The sequence below is a fragment of the Anser cygnoides genome, chromosome 15 (assembly GCF_040182565.1).
Source record: "Anser cygnoides isolate HZ-2024a breed goose chromosome 15, Taihu_goose_T2T_genome, whole genome shotgun sequence".
In the NCBI taxonomy this organism is placed as follows: Eukaryota; Metazoa; Chordata; class Aves; order Anseriformes; family Anatidae; genus Anser; species Anser cygnoides.
Genome location: NC_089887.1, coordinates 426,838 through 451,382, shown reverse-complemented (window position 1 = coordinate 451,382; position 24,545 = coordinate 426,838). Strand labels below are relative to the sequence as shown.

Genomic DNA, 24,545 nt, shown 5'->3' with positions numbered 1-24,545 from the left:
AAACTGGAAACAGCCACATGTTGCACCTCATATTTTATTTACCCATCACTCTACTTCTCCTTTCTTCCCCTTACTTACACTTACCCATCCTCACCGGCCCAGCAGCAGGGGGGTGTTTCAGCGACAGGCACCAATGCCCGGGCAGAGCACACCCCACATGCAGCCTGCTCGGCCGCTGCTCTCCCACCCTTTGGAGCACCTGCCTGCTGCACTGTTGAGACTACGGACTAAATATCAGAGAAAAGAATTGTATTTACACAAACTGTGATAATTATTGCGACAATAGCAATAAAAATACATTTCCAGAGTGCCACGAGCTGCGTGTTCACACTCATTTGGGATGGGACTAACCGCTGTTGGCGGCCTCCGCAAAGGGACTGCTGTGGTTCAGGCTGCAGACTTAGGGAGAGGAAGATCAGGGGTGGCGAGGAGAGGAGAGCATCAGGGAAGAGAAGGGGCGAGAGGCTTATTCCAGCCCTGTCCAAGAAAATCAGGGCCCATTCCCTGACCAGTGGAGATACTCAAGCAGCTGTGGGTGACTCTTGCCATCAGGCAGGAGCTAGAGTGGTGTTTTTCTCATTCCATACTGCTCTGTGCTGTGTTCCTGTTTTCCAAGAGCCTCACTCTGCTCTGCCCTTGTTTTCACTGGTGCTCTCGCAGGGCTGCAGCCACCCCAGCACCCCGACCAGGCTGAGGGCTCCCAGCTCTGCTCTGGGCTGCCAGGCTGGGGCGTGCAGTCCCCCAGGAGCCAGCCCCCAGCTCCCGGGACAGCCCAACCACCCAGCCCATCAAGCCCCTGGAGAGCACATCCTCCCCAGGAAAACAGCCTCCTGTTTCCAGGGGCCTCGGCGTGGGGGCACTTCTGGAACGAGCCGCTCCAGAGCTGCAAGGCGCTGTAAACAGCCAAGAGCCCGAGCCAGAGCCTGCCCGCCTGCCGCCGCCCCCGGCAGTGTTTACGGTGGCACATATGCTGTGCAGTGGGTTTGTAGTGCCTGCGGCGTGTCTCACTGTTGTCAGGCTCAATGCCCGTTCTTGGTGCCAAAGTCTGGCACAATTCCTTGCAAGTGGGCACAAATTCATCCTAAAACACAAACAAAGGAGGAGGTAGCACAGTCATCGCTTGTGTGGGCACCGAGAGATTCCTGCACAGGGAGGGACTTCACCAGGGCCAGGAGAATTTCTGTTTAAAATTAAAATGGTCTTTTTAAAGCAGATTAAAACTCATTATGAAAGCAACCATGAACAGCTGTGATCTCACAGCAAAGACTTTCCTGGCTCTTATAGAAATTGCCCTGTTCCCTTTATAATACCAGAATAATTCTACCTCTTTATTTCAAGCTTGCAAGATATTTATATTTTATATAATTTTGACAGATCTCAACTGCGAATTGCAAGTTGTTTTTTTTTTTTTTCTGCATATGTATTAATTGTATGTGTGTCCGGTGCTAACCCTTATTGCCATGTAATTTGTACAACGTAATTAACCATATACAAACCATAATACGTTGCATTTGGAAGAGTTACATCTAGTTAATTTAATTGACTAATAACATGTTTTCATTTAGCAGCACGTACTGTATTTCCAGTGATTGAATTAATGTCATGTTAACGGCTGCCTTTTGCAACAACATTTGGCATAAATTGCATTAAAAATTGATGTTCGTACAAATGTATTTTGAATACAGCTCAGCATGTGGTCTGGGAAAACACTCCTGTTGTTTATTAAATCAGCTCAGTTCACAAGTGTACTCAGAGGAGCATCGCTGCTGCTCTGCACCCTTTGCTGGCAGGTCTGGAGGAGCCACAGCCGTGTTTCTCCTGCCCCAGCCCCAGACAGCCTCGTGATGCCTCCCCCAGCTGCAGGACCAGAGATTTTTCACGCTTGCTGGCTTGCACTGCCCGAGGTTACAGCTTCCCTGCATGGGCTCCTGAAACAGGTTTTAAAAGGATTTTGTGTTGAGAGGGAGTGCAGTAGGAAAGCTCTGGGCGCCCACTGGGAAAGAGGCAGACCTGGAGACACAATTAGCTGTGTCCCTCCGCAAACCCCACACCACTGTGACTGTCTAGCCTGCCCGCCTTCCTCCCTCAGCATCCACGAGAGCAGAATGAAAACATGCTCTGCAGCTGCCTCCTTCCCCTCTGTCTTTATTTGCACGTGGTCCCAAGGGCGGCGATCGATGCTGTCACTGCGGCCAGGAGCCTGGCACTCACTCTCGCCTAATGCTGGAAACAAATCGGGCTGCACAGAACGGGCCTCCTGCTGCCCAGCCTGTGATTTTGAGAGGCAAGAGGAAACCAAGCATCTGCAAGCCTCAGCCTGCAGCCACAGCCATGGACCAGCTGCATTTGAGTCTCCTGTCACCAGCAAGACGAAAGAGCCCAAAGCTTTCTCTTATGCTGAAGGTGGCTTCAGAAGTTGTTCCACCATGGACAGCAGGTGGAGAGCGCAATTAAGAGGAAAGGCTTGGAAGATCAGATCTGTTGCACTGAAGTTAAACCTCCAGCAGGGGCTGCAGTGTCTTTGCAGGCTGGCTTGCTTAGTTTCCACATCTGTCATCAGTTCCTAGCTTCAATTTAAGCCAAAAGCAAAAATATGGAAATACAGGGACAGAGGAGGTGTTAGTGGCATCACAGAGCAGCCCAGACCACAGCTTTCTGGAGCCCGCTGGGAGGGAGCCCTGCCCAGCAGGGAGGAGGATGAGCCCACCACATCCCCCAGGCACCGAGCAGGAGCAGGGGGGGTGGCACAGCCACCCCCAACACCCTCATGTGTCCTGTCCTGGACGAGCAGCCCTAGAGCCTCAGCCCCAGCACGTCATGGAGGGGCAGAGCCTGCACCGTGCTCGGCTGTCCCCTAACAGGCACCGCCTGGCAGGGTGCCTGGGCTCTGGGCAGACTACTTCTGTGCACATTTCAAATGAACTTAAATTAATAACCAGCTCCTCGGGCTGGAGCCGGGGCTGCACAGAGGAGAGTAAGCCACAGCTCCCGGAGCTGCCTGGGCTCCCCGTCAGTGCTGGGGGCTCCACGCGTGTTTGGAGATGTACACGAGGGCTCTGCTGGGCAGCACAGGGACTACGGCTGCAGGTGGCTCCCAGCTCTTGTGCACGCACAGGTGGTTGCATGCAGTCACGCACGTACAGGCACGAACACGCAGGCATGCACATGCTTTTTTCCTCACAGTGGTTCAGAAGTCTTTTTTCTTTGTGGTGAATAAATAACAAGAGCTGGGTTTTGATTATGCATGGCATAGATGCTGCTTTGAGAGCTGTCTGTGATCCCAAGGAGCCTGCTCGTTCTGCCTCTGTTGTACATCAGTACTAGTGAGGAAAAAAATGGCTTATGAAATTCAAGGTGCAGAACAGAGACTGTCAAGGCAAATGGTAAGCCCACACTGACTTTTTCCATTTTGTGCTTAAATCCATGCAGGACACCCTGGGCTTTGTTATTTATGGGCTGTGTCTTCCATAATTCCTTTGCCCAGGTCCTTTCTCAGAGAACATGCCAGACTGGGAGTGGCAGGAGAGGGGGCACAAATACAAAGCCAGGGACCATTTCAGATACACCATTGCTGGGCACATCTCTGTCCTTCCCTCTCCCCTCTGTACTGAATCATTCGCAATGCACAAATCTGAAATGTAAGAGCAGAAGTACCCTGCTGGTGCAACCTTCTCCTTAGGTCATTACATGTTGCTTATTACTCCTGCCTTGTGTGGGCAGAGCCTGTTTGCAAGTGGCAGCATTAGTGCTGGAGCACACGTGCCACTGTGACATATGGACAAGGGGAGCCCTTCCTCTTCTTTCCCAGGAGCAGCAGCCTCCTTCTCCTTCTGCCTGGTCCTGCCCCCCCATGCTGGGTGATAATGGGTGTTCATGTATCTCAGCATGTTCTTTCTTCACTGATCATCACTGTGCGTTCATCAACAGATGTGGGCATAATTACATCAGCCCAGCAAAGAGGATAATGTCAACAGCTGGGAGGCTGGCCAAGGGAAAGGGCTGCCCCGAGCATCCTAAGAGTCAGAGAGGGGACCCTGAATCAGAGCTGATGAAATCAGAGTTTCTTGCCTCTACTGTGCTGCCAAAGGACAAGAAACAAGCCCTTGGGATGATGATCAGGAGATTCCAGAGGTACCCAGCAAGCTCATGGGGTGAGCATCCTGGAGCAGGATTCTGAAGTGCCCTGGCCTTGAGGTCTGCAACTGTCTCGAGCTGGAGCCTCTCCACCTTCTGCTTAGATAAATCCCATGTTTCTGATTTGATTTCAGCTGTGGCAGGTTCCTCTCCCGAGTACCTTTCCAAGTTCAGTCCTTTTGACCAAGTCTCATGGCACTTTGAAAGCACTGGCTCTACATATGTCATGTTTGTCACTTTTTAGGTACAGGAACAGATGAGCTATGTCCTTTGTCTCTTCAGCAATATACAACTCCATCTTTAAGAAACAATATAGAAGAAACAATTAAGAAACAGTTCTTGCAAAGCCTTGATGTTTCTGGATTCAGTAGCAAAAGCATTACCTGCTTGCCTAGATCATGTTTATAAGGACCACAGCTCCACTATTGATTATGATTTTTTAACAATTTGAAATCAATTAAAGTGATTAAAGTGAAATCAATTAAAGCTCTGTGGGAAGATCTGTATGTAGTTAGGAGATAATGCAAAACAATTCTCACATGGCCAAAGCAAATCACCTTCCCATGGAAGATGGATCTGAGTTTGAATAACAAAGCAAACACACCAGGATGTCAGGGTTCATCTCACAGCTAAGCTCAGAGCTGGTGGCTGAAATTCACAGATCAGCACATCACGCTTCCACTGAACAACTCAGGAATCTCTGCAAGATGTGGCCACTGGTTAGCAGCCCTGAAGGTGTAAAATTTTCTTAATTTAAAGCAACAGCTAAAATGAGATTTATTTGAGAGAACTTTATCTAACTTCAGAGTGAGTGAACTAAATGCTTAAAGGCCACTTTTTAAAATGAGTTCAAATAGAGTAAGTAGTGCAGAACCCGTGAATGGCATTTTTATTTTAAAGGAGCACCTATTGTTTCCTTTCAGATCTGTGAACAAATGTAGTGCTCCTAAACACAGCCTAAAAGCACAAGATATAAGCACACCAGGCAACATGCAAGATTCCCAGCAGCTCTGCTGATGCACCTGCGTCCCAGGGGGCAGCTGCATCAGCCTGGTCACCTGTATGCTCGCCTGCTGCCTCTTACCTCTGCCTGCCCCGATGCAGAAAAAATGAATTTCTCTTCTCTCTCTAAAATGGGTGTTCTACTCTAGTGAATAAAACAATTCTATAGAAAATTATATAACTTTCCTACAGGGAAAACCTGCAATGGCATGTTTTAGCCCCCTTTGGAACAGAGCAGACCCCAGCACACAGCAGGACAAGGCAAGCTGCTGCCTCCTGTGCCGCCTGAGCCAGCCGGTGGGTGTACCTGCGAGAGCACTGCTCGGCCCAGGGAGCCGGGAGGATTGTGACCAGGCACATGGCTCGGTGGTGTGCAGGAGCTTCCCCGCGCTCTCTGGCGTGCTGGGGACCCCAACTCTGGCACTGGCTATGCAGGGCAGGCAGGTGCAAGGACACAGGTGAGCCTTCACTGCTGGGACAGTGAGGGGAGGCTGCTGCTGGCACGGGCCTGGCCCAGCTCTGCTCCCTGCTCCCGGGGTTCAAGCAGCCCATACACTGACCAGCTAGGTTTCCTGTCCTGGATTTTGTCTTTGTTTCCTGAGCTTCTTTGTCCCATCAACCTGAAGGCAGTGTTGGTTCCCCATTCCAAGAGAGAAATTGTCTCCAACAGGAATTTGAGCTCTTTTGCCTTCTCTGGAGACACCCTGCAGAGCCAGTGGGATGATGACAGCTGCACCTCTCAGGGCAGCACTGCAGGACCTGCTCTGCAGAAAGGAAAAGGCGCCTCTGTGGGAACATCCTGCAAACCTGGGGAGGCACCAGAGAGGTTGACCTGGAGCAGAAATGCTGAGAAATACCCCTGCTGCTGCCCAGCCAAGGCACCCAACTGCTCCTCAGGCAGGCAGGCACAGGGCCCCTGCACCCTCCCCAGCACCCACCTTCCCAGCACACGTTCCCCACCCATTGCTCTCCAAACCCTGGGAACTATCTACTTCTACCCCATCAGCTTTCCCATTCCTTCAGTCTGCTCGCTGCCTCTGCTTTACAGCAGCCTGGGATGCCCGCTTCTGCCTCCTCACCGCTTGCTCTGCCTCCCTGTCCCAAATTTCCCTGTCCCCTGTGTCGAACACTAACCATGTTTTATAGACACACCTCTCATACTCATTTACTGTCTGGGGCGTTCCATTTCACAGTCTACCTCCTCGATCTACATTTCTACATTGCTTCGGATAAATATCTGGCCCATACAAAAATTTCCTCGAGTTCTTTGTTCAGGGATATTTGCTTATCACAGCACTGCTGACACAGAGACATTTCTGAATATGTTTTGTTCCAAATAAATGGGCCCGCCAGACAACCAGGTAAAGCCTATCACACTGCTATCATTGCTAGACAAACCCACCCTGCACACTCAGCCCCAGGGACAGGCAGTCCAGTCTCACTTCTATGGCTCCAGCAAATACATTTACCTCTTCTTTGCTCCACGTGGGAGGACAAAACGGAAAGACAAAGCCATTGGACAGCGGTTCCCCGTACTGGCTGCCTGCTCCTACTATGACCCAGGCTCAGCCTGCAGCAGTTGGTGCTAGTTTTTATCCCTGTATGGGACTCCATCCCAGGCAGCAGAGAAAGGAAAGTGAGGGCTGTCCCACACACGCATTGCTTTCCCCACCTTTGCCCAGGACTTGACGCAGTGGAGCTGGGGAGCAGGTGGCTGCACAGGGCGCTGCTGAGCTCCTCCCCAGCCCCTGGGCACAGGGAAGGGGGAATGCAGAGAGCTCAGTGGGCATTCGCTAAATCCAACAGAAGATATTCCCCTGATTCTCCTCAATAAATCCAAAATCACAATTTTATTAGTTCTATACCCAGTGGTGCATTCTGTTCCTGCTGGAAAAGAGGGGCAAGGAAAAAAAGACAGGAAAATTGTTGGTTGTAGTGGCATTTGTCTGGGAGCCTGGAAAAACAGGAAGACAATACACAGTACGTTTGTGCTGATGATAGCCTGATATCTTGTCTACACATAGACATTTTCTATGCCTTCACAAAAACATATCTTCACCATCTGTGTAAGCACCATTCATGTGCTGCAGCAAAATCTGAGGGGCTGTAAAAGACACCACAAGGGGCTTGTGAACTGGGAGCATTTCACAGTTTGTGGGGAAGAAAGTTCCCCTTCTTCGGCTTGCTATGTTCTTTGCAGGTTAGACAGGCTTGATTTTCCATCTCTCATCCAGTTGTTGCTTACTAGCTCCACGGGTGAACATTCCTGCACACAATTTGTACTATGGTAAGGGGATGTACAGGAGTTTGGTTATTACTACCAATGTCATCAGCTTTAATCTCATGGCAACCACAACCTATGGGAGAGTAACAGACAACTGCCTCTAGTGCATGTTCAACTCAGCACAGCCTAACTGCTTGTGTTGCTATAACACAGTTTGCACACAGTGAGGGTAGGAGCACTGTCCTACAGATTACGTTTGAATCATCAGAGACGTGGTGTGAAAGGCAATGCCAACCTGCAAGGCAAACAGCACAGCAGAGAACAGCTTTTGCCCCAGTGGGCATAACTGCTGGAAAGCACACCTCAGTCAAAGGGGGAATCAGGGAATCAGCAGTCAGCAAGGAGGCAGGGTGTGGGCTCATGCCACCAGCCAAGAACGCTGCTTCTGAGGAGTTCTTGGCACAGCGCAGAGCCAACCTCTGCAGATTTCAAAGGCAAATCAGCAATTCTAGTTCCATCCGAGAATCAGCACAAACAGGATTGACAGCCCCAACTCGCTGGAATGTGCCTTGCTCGTCCCCAGCGTGTCATTGCAATCAGCATCCCAACTGAAATCTCTGGGAAACAAAAGCGCATCCAGAGAAAGACTTAAATCACAGAACCATACAGCAATTAAAAGTCGTGTTCATAACAGAGTCATTTGTGCTGGTTCTCATATTCTTTACATTGGAGCAGCACGTAATAACCATTTCAATTAAATTACGCTTCTCCAAGGTGCATTAACCACTTTTATCCATCCGATTAATTGGACCCATCTCTACTGCATTGAGCAGAATTACATCACTCCAGAGGGAAAGCAGACAGTTAATAAAAAGTGTTGTTGTGGTACTAATGCAGGAACACTTTGCTATCAAGCACGTACACTCACACACGTTTATTACAAATTGTCTACTCAAACACAGATGCATGGTTTTACCTGCACGCATGTAGTTAAGCACATCTAGCAGGCAAACACACATCTGCTCTCGGAAAGGATGAATTGCTGTAGGCTTGCATGTTTTGCGGCATCAACATCTCCAGAAGATGTCCTTCAAGTCCAGCGTTATCATCCGATTTTCTTTGCTTCCTGGGACTTCAGTCCCTTGCCCCGTAACTCCCAGGCAGCTCTGCACGGGGTAACAAAGCCCTTGCGCTGCCTGGAGCCAACAAACGGGCATCCCATCACACACTCCAAGCACTGCTGCCTTTGTGTGGCTAGATGTGCTTGGCCCTGTGCTCCGCTAATTACCACTGTGTGACAGGGCAACTTCCCAGTTGCCTGGACGTCACACCAGTGGGCTCTGATCCTGCTGCTTCCCTTCCTCCTAGGGTACAGAGCCTGGCAGTTCTGCTGAAGGCAAAGGCTTCGGTGAAGGAAATTGCACAGGGCCCAATTTGTGCAGAAAGAGCTGACCTGCTGCCATGACCTGGGGGTGAGATTTTATTTACTTGAGAGGGATGAATGGTTCCATGCAAATTCTTCAGGCACTCAGTTCTTCAGATTCTTCTGGACAAGAAATGAAGAGTGATGCTTCCCATGCAGCAAAGGAGACATCGGCGATGAGCAGCAGCTGTAGAAGGGCAGCGTATACATAAAATATGGTGAATGGGACATCTTGATGTGTGCATGGTGGTCACAGTGCATTTGCAGTCAGCACACAGACACCACGGCAGCTGTGCATGGGCTGGAGCCCCAAGGTGTGCTCCCAACAACAGCTAAGAAAAGATCTTAAAAAAATGTGCTTGCTGGCTCTGGGGCTTTGTAAATAGGGTCCCTATGGTTCAATGAGCCCTGCCGCTTTGTCATGATTCCAGTTTCTCTATGGGAGCAGCTACCTTGACACCTCTTGGGAATTAAATTATCTTTTGATGTGAGACAGTGCATACAGGAGAGCTGCCAAATGCACCTAGATGAGTATAGCCCACATGAACTCCGGGGAGTTGCGCTAGAATATGGTAAGACTAGGTAGGCACTGGAACCTTACCCTTTTCCCCAAACCAGACATATACTGAAAGGAGCAGGAATGGAAGAGAGACAGCTGTGCCAAAGAGGGAAAGGTCTTTTTCAGGATCCTGCCTGATCAACCTCTGATCTGTGCTGGAGGGAAGGTGTTGGGATGGCAGAGAGGCACACACGTTTGTATTTCTACATGCAAGCATCCATGTTGTAGGAAGGGCAGCTATCCCATTCATTCTCTCCACAGGCACAGATAATATAGCCTCAGGAGCATGCAGTTATCAAAATGTTATAAATTGTTACCTTTTAAATAGTGTGGTAATTTGCTAGTCCATTACAGGAGGAGTTCTAGGATACAAGGAGCACGCTATGAAAAATTATGCCTTGTGAGTCACTGCTGACCTCTGTAGCTGAGGTGCTCTCGGAACTGCTCCATTATGTCAGACTACCCTGAGCAATTAGCCATCCATCAGAGCTCGTCAATGTGTCATGGTGCTACAGAAGACACCACACATTCCTGACAGTTCCCTTACTGGAAACGCTTGCTGCATAGGTGCCACTTGCAATCATGCTCGTGTAACCTGCTGCCACCAGCAGAATGCTCCCAGCAGGGAAAACCTCAGTTGCTCTCTGTAGCCACCTCTCCTTCCGTAATTAAGGTATTTTCATAGACCTCACAAATGAAATAAGCCAGTTAATTTTAGTCCAGTGGTTCCAATTTAAGAATTCTGCAAAATTGGAAATAAATAAAATCCTTTTTTACAATCACTGCTTTTTTTTTTTTTTTCTGACAGTGCTGCTGCTGAGCACTGTCCGTGCATAAGCCAGCAGAAAAGCTGCTTGCTCTGGCATGGCAGCACTGATGCTTCCCAATAGGACCCGCTCCTTTGTGGACACAGTGGAGAGAGCCATGCTGCCTGTCTGGCACCTTCCTGACAGATGTTCAGGTCTCTTCTTTTCATGGCAGTCCTCCAGCTCTATTACAAAGTCTCATTATTTCTGAGATTCCCAAATCCTACTTTCTCTGTGTCAAGTCTTTCTGTATGGCCTGAACGGTCATAAAAAGCCTCCACACGTTTCACAGACCACCCTGTTTTGTGCCATCAAAGGCTGTTTCTTGCAACTAAGCCTCCAGGCAAGATCCTCGTAACAGTGAGATATGGCCAGCAAGGCCGCTTATCAGCCCACTGTTTTCTTGCAGTTTGGGGAAGGAGGTAGCTCCAGGTCTATTCAGCTCACAACAGGAGAATTACATCTGTTACATTGTTTTTGTGCAAAGCGAAGGGATATTTCTCCTAACCTATGTTTTAATTTCTGCACATAAATCCCTCCAAACTTAAACCTCCCATTTATTTTACGTGCTTAGATATTTCCTCGTGAGTTGCAGGTGAAATCCATGTCCTGGCATCCACATAAAAGCAAATGCAGAAGGAACGTGTCCCGGCTATATAAGGTATCATCCCTGGAGACAAATCTTTCCTTGCTGGGGAGGAAATCCTCAAGGCTCATGAATTTCTCTATGAAAAATACATACGTTTCAGGACACAAATAAACATGTAAATACATGACGTGCTATTCCTAGGCTCTCTGGTCAGGAAGCAACAGACAACTTGCAGTTCCTAAAAAACTTGCACCCAGCTTCCTTGCAAGCCACTTATTAAATACACAGAAAATATCCAGCACCTGGGGAAGAGTTACCACCTTGGAAACATGCACAGTGCACTATGATAACATCACACACAAAACACACGTGCTGGTACCACTCTGATCTAGCACACCACTGCAGAATGACAACACTTGGGAAGCTGCCACTGTAATTCAGGAGCTGCTGGGCCAGGAAGGTGAAGAGAGGAGCGCTGGCGTGGCTGGCAGAGCTTCGCCACAGGGCCCACGACTACTCCCTGTCCTCTGGGAGTACCCAGAGCTGCCTGCTGTCCGTCCAGGAAAAGTATCCAAAGGTTTCAGCCACAGGGTGGCTGCTGCAGTGCTTGTTGGCATAGGACAGCGTGAGGCAGAGGGCAGGTCTTCCCTAGTTTGTTTCCTCCGCATACATATTTCTCAGAGGAAACACTATCAGGGAGCTCTGTGGGATCGTGAATATGAATTGCTTTGACCTCACTTAGTCTGATATGGTGGAGTATTAAATCTCTATTTTTCAAGCATTAAGGCTGTGTAATAGAAGGATGCTGCGAGCAATTTGCAATAAGATGAAGGGATATTACTGTCCTGGGAGACAGACAATCCAACCACATCCACAAATTGATAACAGAGATAGTGGCTTAGGTTCACCCTAGCTATTAATTAAGGGCATGTTTTATGTGGAGGACAATACCAGTTTACACAGGCAGGTACTACTGGTCTTCCCTTCCCTGTTGTGAGCAGCTTTCCTGGACCTGGAGCGCAGCCAGGTGGGTCAGCTTACCTTGCTGAACCTCAGTTCACGCACTTACACCTGAATCTCTGACAGGCAAAATTAATTTCTCAAGCCTTTAGCACAGCAGCGTCAGAGCTGCTGTTCTGCCTGCTCGTGAGCAGCCGGCGCTGCTGGAAGCAGCTGCAGCTGGGCGCAGTGTGCAAGCCCTCCTTCCAGGGACATTCAAAGACTTGGCCAGACCAAAGAGTTACCAACTGTGTTGAGAGCTAACATGTCTCTAGTCGCTAATGAGCAGCTAACCATGTCCTGAGCTCTTCCTTTGCCCTCAGAACTTGCTGCCTCATTATCTGGCTGATCCCCATCTCTCAGGAAAGAAACCCAAAACCAGATTTCATTCTTTTTTACCTCTGTATTTCTCATCTTTGCTGCTCACATCATCCTGCTCAGTCGAGACAGGATCCGTCTCCCACCCAATGCCCTCAGCAGGCTTTCACTTTCCTTCCCCTGCACTGAGTGCAGTGGGACTCTCACATCCATTACTCGGGCTGATTACAGGGCCACTAACTTGTCTTAATTACCAGCAGAATATTATCCTCTTATAGCCTTTTGCTCCTCTCCCTAGAATTTAGCAGCAAGCCTGCAACAAGCCCTGAAAGCTGATCCCCGCACCGGCTTGCAAGACCCACTGCTGCTCCTGCCTGACTTGAGAGAATGCCCCACAGGTTGCACTCCGGTCCTCCGGGCGAGGCCAGGCCAGCGTAAAGGGGCCACTGGCAGCACGCTGCAAGGCGAAGCACAGCAGAGGGCAAGAACCGAGTCAGGTGTGAGGCAGCTCCCCGGAGTAAGGACAGCGACCCGCACCCTCCGGAGTCAGCCAGATGGATGGAGCTGAAGCACGCTGAAAACCCCACCGAGCTCCAGCAGTAACATCGTGTCGGACTGCTCTTCTGGAGAGTGCCTGCCCTTGCTGGTGGCTGCCCAAGATGTTCTATAGAGCTAAATAATGCAGGTCAGCAGTGGAAGTACGTATATAATACTGGAGGAAATAGCGCAAGAGTCCTGTGTAATGAATCAGTTAAAGCATCTCTTCTCACAGACAGACACCCCTTGGGAAGAACTGAGTCAGAGATACATCGGTGGGATAGGTCAGGAAGGCAGAAGAGCTATATTTTTCCCAGATGCAATTAAAAAATGGAGAATTGATGTGGTAGCGAGGACAGGAAGACTGTTCCAGACTCCTGCTCCTGCTGACTGCTGCCCATCCCTAATGCTCTGTGTTAGGGCCCACATGAAGGTCATGCACACACATTTCTGGAAAATCATGTTCAAAGACATGGTGAGCTTCCAGATGGAAAGTGTGAGCCCTTACAAACAGAAAGCAAAAATTTACCAAACAAAGGGAGGGAAACAAAAAGTTGGAAGTCAGGACATCAAGAGTGAAAGGAGCATCCTTTGGTGTCAGTGAGCATGTGTCCACAGCCTGCAGACCACGCCTGGTTGCAGCCTCACCCTCCATCTGCCCACCTATGAAGCCAAAACTCATCCTGGGACAGCAGCGGTCATCAGCCCAGCAAGCAGGGAAACCTCTGTGCTTTTGCGTGCCGTTCAATTGTGCCACATCCTAGCCTGCTCTTTGAAATCAAGATCTCTACTGTATCCTGGCATATTGTGGATTACAAGATTTCAGTCTGCCTGCTGCAGCTCAGCTGTATGTCTGATCTTGGGTGAGGAATTTCTCTTTATACCAAACTGTCTATTCAAGTCATAAAAATAGGCTTTTTTTCCTTCTGTAAGTGCAACACTTTTCATATTTTTACTTCCAGCTGTCTAGATAGTATTTCACTTTTTTCATTTCTAGTGCTCGCTCTCAGTTATTTAATGTGAATTTCTAGGGCATGGTGCCCTTAGCAGACATCAGAGCAATATAACACAAGAAATCAGATATATGCTGTTCCAGGAGAAAGCAGGAACAAAAAGACAAACTAGGCTCTTAATACATATGGTGCTTTTGATTCATGGAATATAGAAAATTGTATTTGATTATATCTGTAATGGATCCTCGTAACTTTAGATTAGGGTTATGCTGATGGCCCAACTAATGGACAGTTTATTGCAGGAATAGATTTCATCCCATCATATTTTTTTCCTGATATCAATTACTTTGAATGTTTAAATGTCTCATTTCTCTGGATGTTTATTGCTCAATTTTCTTTTCTAAAAAAAACCCCTACACACACAATGCCCCTGGTGTTCCTCTGCTAAGTTGCAAGGAACTGGTTTGCCTGCTCCTGGAATCCAGAAGCATACTGTCACCTACCAGGTGCATAGGTCGGAGTAAGATCCATGTTTGTGGCTTACAGCTATTGAAGTCATCCCAGCGTGATGCCATGAGGTAATAGAGTCAAAGTTCTCTTAGCAGACAAGTGGATGTTATTGGAAAAGAAAAAAGAAAAAAAGAAAAAAAAAACAATAATAAAAAGCTCATTAAATTAATCTCTCTGAGAAGGAAAAAGAACTTGTAGGATTGCTGCCTGTGAGATTAACAGCAAATCTGATGATAAAAGAGGTTGGAAGCAAAGATGGTTTGGCGGAAAGCATTTCGTTTTCGGTCAACTTATATTAGTAAAGCCCTGAAGAATAGAATCATTAAATTATTACTCTCTGAAGCAGTGCAGAACGGCCTTGAAGGAAATGCTGTCATGTCAGTAAAGAGTTTAGGCGTCTGTGGAGGTACCAGAGATGTTCCTTATTGATTTGAGGGCTAGGGGCAGAGGGCAGCAAGGTTGGTGGATTTTTCACTTTGACTGGCTCTCACCATGTCTGAAACTATCTAGGAAAAAAAAAAAAACTTGCAGAGAAAAATGCCACCTTTGTCCTACTTTAAATACCAGCCAAACTGCTTGACACCAGTGATTTCAGAATGATCTCTGCTATGTACTTTGCAGAAGTATGTTCTGCCTCACTCCAGAACTGATCACCGTCAGTCAAAGGGTGGCACGATGCCGATTTCCCTGAGGAGCTATGGTCCCCAATCAAGAAAAGATACAGAGCTGTTTGAGGGCATTTGTCAGGGCCATGGGCTGACGCATGTCAGTGAGGAACAGTGGGTGCACGTTTCAAGGAGAGTTTTTTATTTTTATTTTTTTAACCTTCAGCTAAATTCTTCAGTTTGGCCAATGTGCCCAGAGGAGAAAACCCAGGGGCTCCTCAGCCCAGAGGCATTTTACTGTCACAGCCCTGATTTCTTGGAGAAGAAGAGAAAAACCTGATGACAGAGTTGTATGAGAGCTCCATCAAAGAGGGCAAGGCTGCTGTGCCCAGAGGAACAGATTTTCCCAAGCAGCACAAATCCCCAGGTGCCTGGTGCTTTGCAGGCATGTCCCTGGCCATTTCATCCCATCTCCATTAGCTGCAGAGCCCAGTGCCAGATGCTCAAGGCCACTGTGGTGCCCGGCTCCCTGCTCGCATGGCCCAGCACCAGGAAGGCAGGCTCTGGCTCCGCAGAGAAGCCCAGGAGTCTCCCATGGTCTGAGATCATTGCTGCAAGCCTGGGGTCCAAGCCAAGCACCCCTCTCCTGAAGACCTCAGACTGCCTGTGGATGAGACTAAAAGACTCTTCCAAGGATTGAGGATGCCCTTGGGTCAGCATGAGCATCAAGATAAAGCCCACATGCCCATAAGGCTGCCAGGCTGGCAGAAGGTCAGGAGTCAGTGCTGTGCAGAGACGAAAGGGCATGCAAGGTCCCCTCGTGATGAAGGTGACACACCGAAGCAAGACACACTTCTGCATTACAGTCCCTGAACGGGGCACCACACCAACCGCAGAGGCTTCAGCAAGGGCAGAGGAGAGGGGACGTGCCCGGGGCAGTGCCTCGCACTGCCAGCAAGAGCAGCAGGCCCCTTGCACCAGCAGAAATTCCTGCACCCGGGAATGCAGAGCTGCTTCACCCTCTGCAAAAGCACACTCATTCACATACAGGCCGCATGTTATTGCTGCTCCAAGAAGAGAACTAGATCCACTTATTTTTTTCATTAAAATGCAAATTAATTTAATAAAAAGTAGAATTGTAAATTAATGAAGCACTTAAAAATTCTACATAATACAAGGCTAATACTTACTCTGTAGAATTTCCTCCAGTTAATATCACCACTAACTCTCCCGAGCGGGACCAGCCTGGCAGCTCCACCGATCTAAATCAGTCTCTTTGATCGGTGATGGGATCAGAGCTCGCCGAATGGGCACGTTGCCTTTTTATTGCTTTGCAATTACTGGGGGCAGCTGAGAAGCCTGCCTCCTCTGCGGGAAGCTCATCCTGCGGGGATGTGCCTGCCCCGTCTCGGCCGACGCACCCCGGAGCAGGGACATTCCCTCTCCCCTCCGCAGAGGAGCGGCGGATCCCGGTGGGTGGCCGCAGCCCCGGCTCGCCCGGCAGCACGGGGGCTGCTGCCCTGCACCGAGCTCCGGGGGAGGGCTGCCCTCCCACGGCCTCAGGCTGTAACAACTTTTTTTTTTTTCTTTCCCCTAATACAAAGCGCTAGATTCAGGCGTTGGCTCCCACGACAAAATGTGCAGCATGCGGGCTGCGGGGCTGTCTCCAAGGAAGGGCTGGTGGCCAGTCCCATCTCACTGCTGTCAGGCTCACAGACACACCAGCTGCCATAGATCTTCCCCAGGGAGCGACTGGATTCGTGGCAGCCCCTCAGCATCACTGTCCCTTTTCTGCAGGGTGGGAGCAGGGTGACAGGAGAAAGTGCCTTGGTAAGGTCTGATATTGTCCCAGGCTGCCTTCAAGACAAATCTGACTCAAGGAAACAAACCGTTCCCCTGAAGGGACAGGTGCAAGGCTTGTTTTCTGCACTTTCCCTTTTTAATACCTCTACGGAAACGCTGTAGAAAATTCATCCTTAAAGCAGAACAAGAGAAGCATGCTCAGAAAATGGTGGCCAAGGCAAGTAAGGTATTTCCAGTGGGATGAATCCCTCCTGGCTTACAGGTCCACATCTGAGCTGATCGCCTTCTGCTTTTTATAGTAAATGGAGAGCAAATGCGATTTTGAAACTGTTCAATTCACCTTAAGGTAAGCAACTGAAGTAGGTCAGGTAAACCACGCCACAAAATCACCCTTCCCTCTCCGCTAGCTATAAAGAGAGCCCAGGCAGACAGCTTCATGGGGACGTTGCACTGGTATGTGCCCAGAGTTGGAGGACACGAATCGTGCCCCTGACCTGTCTGGATGGGACCCCGTGCACCCCATGTGCACCCACCACAACTCACGCAGCACGGAGCCCCAGGTGGCATGTGCCACACTGCAGGCTGTCACAGGCCGGCCCTGGTGGCCCCAGCAGGACCTCCCTGCCACGCCAGGACCTGCCAGGCTCCTCTGCTTCTGGCCAGCCAGCAGGGACCGCGAAGGCTTCGCGATGGTGTTAATCACCCGCCACACTCATTTACTGCCATGTGTACACCACTGCCAGGAACATTATCCCTTAAATAAAACTCACCCACCCTATTATTGTAATGTCAACTGTGAACCTCTCAGATAAGCCCTGCAGACAATTTATAATTACACAGAAGTAGCTCTTGTACATTGCACCAAGGGGCCATCAGGAGAGGATTTAGGTCTTTCACAGAGCCAGCATTTGACAGGTCTTTTTGCTGTTATTTCATCTTGACAGCTCCTTGCCACCCAGCTCCTCCTGTGGCTCCACACTCATGCTTTGTTGTGTGATCTCAGGTGAAAAGAGCACGTAATGGGCAATAATTGTGGGTGATTACTGTTTACTTGTTAACTTTGCTTGGCAGAGCAGCTGTGATGGATGCAGGGACTAGAATATTCTCTTTATCCCCTGTAGCACTTAGAGTGAACTGGTGCTTAATTCAAAGGCTGAAATCTATAAAAAAGAAGACGAAACCCATCATTAAATTTCTCTTAGTGGCTATGTGCATAATTCATCCAAACACCATCAAATATAAATGGCCTTGTGTCAGGATGAACAGTACAGGCACAGCAAATCCAACCTGCTCTAGGAGACGAAACTGTGAAGATGCCTCTTACCACATTAATGAGATCAGGCACCAAAGCACGTCCAAGGAGCATCCTAAGCAGGACATGACGATTGGACTGAGCCGCCTGTGAGCAGCCCCTGCTCCCCAGGCATACCTGGCCCTGTCCTTGCCGATCAGCCCCCAGGCCCCTCGCTACTGCTGGGCATAACTGGCTGGGGAAGTCTGGAGATTTATTGGTCCGGGTCTTCTGTCCAAAAAAAAAAAACACCAACAAAACAAAAAAACATTACTTTTAAAGCCTGATCAATATTTACAAACAGCGGGCAAAATGAGTCATACAGATTGCACGTTAGCAGTCATGGTGCTAATGGGAAGCTGGGCAATGCCTTCCCCACGCCACAGCAGGGACCAGAGCAGTGGTCACCCCCCAGAGCCAGCTGCCCTGCCGGTACACCAGGCTGGGCCACAGTCTCCCTGCCGGTGGCCAGCACAGAGCTCGGGCAGTGCAGAGCTGCCTCCAGCACGGTGAGGGACACGAGGAGCCCGAGTGAGCTCTGCAGTCCCTCATTCTCTTAAGGCCTCGACTTGTTCGGCAAAGCTGTTTGCTTGCAGTGGTACACCACTTTATTTTTTTTTCCACAATTTAAAAACATTTGTATAGATTATGATATCTAAATTGTTTATTGTTCCATGCTAGTGTCTGAACTTTGACTGGGAGCTGAATGACCCCAATTTCACAAGCAGCAGTCATATACTGGTAAACAATCCTTGTTTCACACAAGCAGATGTTAATCTACAGTGGTTTAGCAAAGGTTTGTAACAAGTTTTCTAGAAAGTTGAGATTTTTTTCAATTATTTGAAAAACACCAAGTTATTTAATAAATCACAGCAAGTTGTTTTGCAAAAGTATCCTTTGAACCATTAGATATTATTGTGAATGCCAATTTTTCTTCCCACCTTATGGCAGGATAAAGATACCCCACTCAATTTTCATCAAAAGCACATGAAAGCAATCAAAGCTCCTGTAGTTTCTATGGAAATAAGGGATGCAAATTGGGATTGCGTGGTGCCTTTTTTCTTGAATTTATCCATAAAAATGCAAATACTCTTCAACAGATACTGAAATATTTGCCTTGTTCTAAGGGAAGCAAAATATACAGATGAGACTCTTTTGTCCACTGGCTCTCCTGGCAAAGAGATTTGACAGCTCTTGGAGCATGAGCTGAACAAGCCCTGTCAGAGCATGAAAACAGTGGCAGAACTGGCTCTGCCATGTGTGTACCTGGCCCCAAAGGGCTGCAGCTTGCTCCTCACAGGTCCCTCAGCCACCAGTATTAACAAACAGGTTCTCCCACCCTTTCCCACAATGCAGACTCCTCCATCCACAGGTATCTTGTGGCTCCCTGCCCAAAATGCAAGGTCATCCCAGCCCCTCTGCTGCTGAGCTAGAAGAGCAACATTATCTCTTTGGTGTGGAAAACAGACAAGCCAGAGGAACAGCACAAACAAATCACATTTGTGATGCATCTGCTTTACTTTCTTGCCAGACATTTCAGAGAAGAAAACACAATGGAGGATATCCTGCTCCTGTGCACAGCCACATCCAATCCAGCAGCAGGGACTGATCAAGACTGTACAGCAGGGGGGGTTGATTAACTCCCTTCTAAACTGAAGGATACAGAATAGTTAATGCTAGCAAAGGCCTTTGGGTTATTCCCCTAAGTGCTCTCCTGCTCTCTCCTTTTATTCTGTAAGCTGTCTTGTGTGCTTCGTACAGCACTTACTGATAAATAATCAAACAGTTCTGGGAAATGCTGATCCATAGCTGGGTCTCTCGCTCTGCAGTGAGGTCCAGGTGCCCAAGAGCAGCAGTACCACTGCCACGTGGAGACCTCACAGGAAGATGGGGCTTGTCCCTGGTGCATACCCTCTGCTTGAGGGCTTAGGGAAATTTAAAAGGTCTAGGAATGGTATTTTGTATCACTGTCACTGTGCCAAAATTAATGACAAACCCTGGAATTCTACTACTAAAACTGCAAGAGTGAACTAGAGAATGCTTCATCTTCACGATTGTAACTTGCAATTAATTGTGCTGCCACTATATGCACAACAGCTAGATCAAAGAACTGAACAGAGATCAAAACAATTAGAAGATCACTTCATTTACAGTTGAAAGAACCAAATTAGATATAGCAAAGACATAGCCTGGCTTAGCTGCTTCTCTTAACACCTCTGGAAGAGAAAAGCCATTCAATAAACTGTGGAAAAAATAAAGATTGTTTACAGTACAGACAGAGAAGTCATGATGGTCTGTCTGCTGACTTTTCCTTTCCGAGGGTGCAAAACATCTAAATGAGATTGCCTGTGTAGTTCTGCAGACCTAACAGCCTCCTAAAACAGGTCCCGAGAGCTACCTGGTCTGGCATTTCCTAGGGTAGAGATAGTTCTGGTTTTTTTGAAACATAATAGCTTTCACACCTGCTAGTACATTACTAAGCACCTGTACCAGCTGCTCAGTTCAGATTTAGCCACTCCCCACAATTTTTCCTAAAATTCTTGTGAAAATACATTCCAGCTACACCTAACATTGATTCCCAAATACCTCCAGCAGGACTGTGTCGTGCTGTCTGGGGACACTCCCCCTTCCCTGAGCAGGTGGAAGAGATCAGTGAGGGACACTGTGGATTTTTATTTTTAAGTTTTTAGCCTTGGAGTGCTATCTTTGAGAAAGATGCTGTAGTGTAACCAGACAGCAATTCTTCTGGTGAGCTTGTATAAGTGATTCCTGACATACATTAAGCTGGATGCCACATTCGTGACCACAAACAGTCGCTCTGGACTGCAGTGCCGGTCTGTATCATTGCAGGGTTACAGATGTGGGCTCCATGCTGGGACTGCTCACTACCACAAGCCCGGAGGGTGCCCACCTTGCCAAAGTCTCCTCCAGGAGCCCCTTACAAGCCCCACACACAGACCAAGCACAGAAGACAGCTGTTGACATGCATTAGAAAGATTAGAAATAAGGGGCTTTGCCGGACCTCACTGCCAGCAGGAGAGAAGGGACCAGGAACAGAGAGGCAAGACCTAGGAGGCAATGCCTCCTGAACAGCGAGCGTGGAGCAGTTACTGCTGCCAGCCCCACCACCAGGTGACTCCCACCGTCCCGTGAGACGACTGTAAAGATCTGCACTAGGCACAGCAGTGCTGCGGCTAGGCACTGACTGCTGTACGCATGCTTGGTGTCCTTGCTGAAGATACACTTCAGCACTGAGCTTTGTCTCCATTGTCGTGTTTGTCACATTGTTTAATTTCTCTTTTTAATTGACTCAGACATTGTTTAATTTCTCTGTTTAATTGGCTCAGACAGAGAGGCTGCAGGCAATGTCATTCTCAAATCATCTCTGAGAACCATCGCAGGCGTGAGGGTGACATTACTGGTCATAGGCAGCAAAGTGCTACAGCACCCCTAAAGGTCCACCCCCAGCTGGTAACAAGGAGGCAGTAACAGAGGGCAGGTATAAATCATAGATGTTTGCAGGACAAAGGCTATTAGCAAGGTGCCATCCTAGCTTGTATAGGAGTTGCTTTCATTTAACATACATGCCAACAAGTGAGACAGCAGGTAGGGTGAAAATTCAGCAAAACACACAGCTGACAACAGTATTTGCATCGTTCAAATGAGATGTGAGATGTGCCTGAAGGGAACTTCCAAGACATCTCACCACATGAGCTGGAGGCAGGTAAAGATGGTGAGCAACGAAATCATGCCACATACTTGCAGTCTTAAGAGTAGCCAGTGCAGGGTATATTAAGGCACAATTTTAACAATTTATTGAGACAGATTCAACACATACCTGAAAAAAATATTCAAACGTTCTTTTGCATTTTCAAACGTCTTGCATCTGGCATGACCCATACTTTCCCAGTCACATGTATTACACAAACAGATGTTTATCTCTCTAGGTTCAACAGGTACAGTACAATGGCTATTTCAATGGATCAGTTTTGACAGACTGAGGTGCTTCAGAAAGTTATTTTCCACGCTCATTTCTTTTGGTGGGTGCCAGTCTGGACTGGAACAAATAGAGGTGAAAAATTGTAAGCTTAAACTTTCCCTGGAGAGCTACAAGTGTTTGGAGATCTGCAGCACTGCTCACTGAAAAGATTTTTAATAGCTTTGACCTTTGTGTGTTCTGTGCAGTCTCCTTTTGTCAAAAAGTATACATGGAAGAATCCTGGAAAAGAGCTCAAGATAATACCAATGTTCTGAAGATTTTGTAGAGAATAACAGAATGTTTCTTCATGTTTCTGCGATATTGTTCCAAAATTTAGACTACCAGCATCAGCTACCGCAAGCATATAGCGGTTTATAAACAGGAAGGGCAAGTAATTGCTGGTCAGGAGGCAATATAAATATTTGTTGTTGCAGATGAGTTATAAATAAGTTATTTGAAATGATGAAATAAATCAGACAATTCATTTGACAAATAAGTATTTGATCAGCTCTGTCTGAATCACTGTGGCCAGCTAGGCACCCTGTAAAGAGAGCTCCTTGAATACATGGAATTTATGGGAAGAAATATCACTTCACCTCAGGACACGGAAGCAGATAGCGAAGTGGCCAGATCATCAATTAGCAGGCGTCTGAGCTCTAGAAGAAGGCTCCTAGTGCAAAGGCAGCCCCAGCCCGGGACGCAGGAGGACGAGCAGAAGCAGCCCTGCACAAGCAGAGGTCTCCTGCCTGCAGGGGACGCATGAGGCCGGGGGACACAGCCGCCTGCTGCAGCACCCCTAAATCTGGCAGAGATGCCGCACCCCCTGCACTGGTATTTCCCTGGAAGGGGCACTCATGAGCAGACCAGCGATTTCAGCAAGTTCAGGGACTATTGCTACTGGGGTGTTTAGGTGTCATGGTTTTCAAAGTATGCTAGGCAAACCTGATCCATTTTTTCCCCCCACGTAGATACACAAAAATGAGTGTGTCAGTCTAATAGCTCTGTGTACATTGTGTCTCATCTGTATTCAGCACATCACTAAAATGTGAAGAAGAAAATAGCCCCTGAAAAATAAAAGTATGAGAGATAGGAGGAAACGAGAACTGTGAAAAAAGCAAACAGCTCTCTGCCTGTATTTGACTTCCCAGTCTCTGTCACTCCCACACCCTCTGAGCTGCTGTGTACAGCTCTTAGCTGTTTTGGACTCATGAATGTTCAGAAACATTAGTGTAATCTGCTCTGAGATGTGCACATATTATCCATACTGAAATGTAAAATAGGCAAGAAACAGCATATTTTTGGTGATTTTTTTTCCTTTGTGCATTTTAGCTCAGAACAATCTAATATCTATCTATATAGTTCTTGCCTCCAATAGCTTAAATGCCAGTTTTCTACTGTTTTTACAATCTGGTCTCAAGGGATATAAAGGGCACAATACCCCCCTTAACAAGGAGGAATCACAGAGCTTTGGCTTTACGTGATGAAGGAATGAGAAACATCATCCAAGACAGCTGGAAGTAAAGCCATACCTACTCTTCCCCCACAACAGCAGGTTAGAGCAAGAACACGACAGTAAGGATGGGATGCTACCAAGCAATTCATGAAGTTTTGATCTGCCAGCGCACAAGCTGGAAGTTTCTCCATCAAAAATCCCGTCTGCTTAACCAACGTGGCTGGAAGATTAGTAAGTGTCCAGGAGAATGAAAAGTTTAGCCACAGCAAAAGGGGCAACCTGTTGTCAGAGTATTAGATCTTGGCAGCAAGATGGATAGTTGGATGGCAAGACCCTACCCGTGACAGTAGTGGGTAGGTTAGGCACCACCACTGTAAAACTGCAGTGCTGTTAGCTTCTGGGATTATTAGAACAAAATAAGCGTTCTCCACAGGCTCCTGCACTGGGGTGAAGCGCAGCCCCACAGGGCCACGGCCCCCGGCACCGGGCTCTCTGCACAGGCAGGGACCAGCCCACAGCAGCCACACCAAAGCAGCAGGAACAGCCGCGGGCAGGGTGCTGGGAACAGGGCCACAGCTGCTCCACCAGCACTGGGCCCTGCTTGTTAATGCTTCACATCTCTGGCATCATCATCAGAAACGTTAGCTCCGTGAGCTCTTCTTGGGGAGGGAGGCTTGTGAGGAAGCGAGGATCCCTTGATAAGAAAAGATGTTAGCGCCTCAAGCGTAAGTTTTAGGAAGAAACTCCCACAGAAATCTCATAAATGTGATTTTCCTACAGTCTCTAAACCCCCAGCCTCTTCCGGCTGGCGCCAATAAAACCTGGGTATTCAGTTTGTACCAGAAGGCTCTGGCACCTGCCCCCAGGACCGGAGGATCACCCAAAGCCAGGAGGAGGAATTGGCAGGTTAAACTTCTCATAGCCAACAACTTCATGGTTTGATTTTTGTCAAGGAGTTTTAATGTCACAAAGCAGCAACGGTCCTGCCAGTAGGAGTGATGCTGTGGTCCCCCCGTGGTTCATTTGACAGGGATGTGGGGGGTGGGTGTGCTGGCAAGTGGCAGGTAATCCTTGTGCTGGTGAGGAGCAGCAATGGACCTGTCCATCAGAGGGACCCTCCAAGGCCAGTGCCACCCTCGCCACAGGGGTTGCACCAAAGGCCATGCTTAGCACTGCTGTGAGGACACAGGCTGTGCTCCTCTCTCTGGCTGCAGGAACATCAGGCACCCTGCAGGACAGGTCCAGGCCGGCGTGTAGCAGAATTTTCCGCTCTGTTGTGAATATTTTCTACTCTGTCAACCCTTTATTTAAATGACATTTGGCTGCAGTGCTAAAAGTACAGTATTGAAAATCAATATGT

The 24,545-nt window shown here is 48.2% G+C and overlaps 1 long non-coding RNA gene across 2 annotated transcripts in view; it reads right to left on the bottom strand.

Annotated features, from left to right (window-relative positions):
- Window positions 1-2,586: 2,586 nt before the first annotated feature.
- Window positions 2,587-24,545, bottom strand: part of LOC106046050 (uncharacterized) — a 48,046-nt gene continuing 26,087 nt past the window's right edge. The window contains exons 2-5 of one of the 2 annotated variants that reach the window (XR_010825077.1): window positions 17,787-17,984; window positions 15,850-17,622; window positions 8,337-8,970; window positions 2,587-4,432 (exon numbers count right to left, since the gene is read on the bottom strand). This is a non-coding gene — a long non-coding RNA (uncharacterized lncRNA). Of the gene's footprint in view, window positions 4,433-7,987; window positions 8,971-15,849; window positions 17,623-17,786; window positions 17,985-24,545 lie in introns of those variants that run through there. The other variant, XR_001213048.3, reaches the window with a different exon arrangement.